Below are 1,584 nucleotides of genomic sequence, written 5' to 3'. Positions count from 1 at the left end.
CCCAGACCAGTGTCCCCAGTCCCAGACTGGTCCATCCCCAGCCCCAGACCAGTCTCCCCTATGCCAGACCAGTGTCCCTAGTCCCAGACCAGTCCATCCCCAGTCCCAGACCAGTGTCCCCAGTCCCAGATCAGTCCATCCCCAGTCCCAGACCAGTGTCCCCAGTCCCAGACTGGTCCATCCCCAGCCCCAGACCAGTGTCCCCAGCCCCAGACCAGTGTCCCCAGTCTCAGACTGGTCCATCCCCAGCCCCAGACCAGTGTCCCCAGCCCCAGACCAGTGTCCCCAGTCTCAGACTGGTCCATCCCCAGCCCCAGACCAGTGTCCCCAGCCCCAGACCAGTGTCCCCAGTCTCAGACTGGTCCATCCCCAGCCCCAGACCAGTGTCCCCAGCCCCAGACCAGTGTCCCCAGCCCCAGACCAGTGTCCCCAGCCCCAGACCAGTGTCCCCAGCCCCAGACCAGTGTCCCCAGCCCCAGACCAGTGTCCCCAGCCCCAGACCAGTGTCCCCAGCCCCAGACCAGTGTCCCCAGCCCCAGACCAGTGTCCCCAGTCCCAGACTGGTCCATCCCCAGCCCCAGACCAGTCTCCCCTATGCCAGACCAGTGTCCCTAGTCCCAGACCAGTCCATCCCCAGTCCCAGACCAGTGTCCCCAGTCCCAGATCAGTCCATCCCCAGTCCCAGACCAGTGTCCCCAGTCCCAGACTGGTCCATCCCCAGACCCAGACCAGTCTCTCCAGTTCCAGACCCAGACCCAGTCCCAGACCTGTCCATCCCCAGTCCCAGACTGGTCTATCCCCAGACCCAGACCAGTATCCCCAGTCCCAGATCTGTCCAGCCCCAGCCCCAGACCAGTCTCCCCAGTCCCAGATTGGTCCATCCCCAGTCCCGACCTGTCCAATCCCCAGTCCCAGATCGGTCCATCCCCAGTCCCAGACCAGTCTCCCCAGTCCCAGACCTGTCCATCCCCAGCCCCAGACCAGTGTCCCCAGTCCCAGATCGGTCCATCCCCAGTCCCAGACCTGTCCATCCCCAGTCCCAGATGAGTCCATCCCCAGACCAGTCCATCCCTGGGCAGTTTCCAGTTCCCTCCCGGATCAACCCCTGGTGCCGGATCAGTCCCTCCTTTGCTGCCCCCGGCCGGGATCGGTGCCCCGGCGGTGCCCAGCAGCCCCAGCCCAGCGCGGACGTACCCAGCCGGGCTGCTGGCCGTAGCAGAGCATAAAGGACCATCTGCAGCCTGACTTCAGAGGGGGTTTTGGGGGGTTACCAGATTACACACGCATTTCTTGGAAGAAAACCATAATTACTCCCATGTGGGTAATACAGAGAAATGGGAAATGTATGGAGCTGCACAGATGGTATAATAGAAATAATGATCTAAGGTACACAACCTTTACTGTCATTTATAATAAATAACGGCTGTAATAGCCCTTGTTTTTAAACACCCGACTGATCCTAATCAGATCCCCCCTGTGAGATTTGGGGAGAGCCAAAAACATCTTTTGCAATCAGATACGGTTCTTAACCTTAAGGTTATTCCTTTCTTTGACCGAGCAACAAGTTAAGCTTTGCCGGGGGGG

The sequence above is a fragment of the Aptenodytes forsteri genome, unplaced genomic scaffold, assembly GCF_000699145.1.
Source record: "Aptenodytes forsteri isolate BGI_AS27 unplaced genomic scaffold, ASM69914v1 Scaffold50, whole genome shotgun sequence".
Lineage (NCBI taxonomy): Eukaryota > Metazoa > Chordata > Aves > Sphenisciformes > Spheniscidae > Aptenodytes > Aptenodytes forsteri.
Note: the sequence above shows the minus strand (reverse complement) of the source record.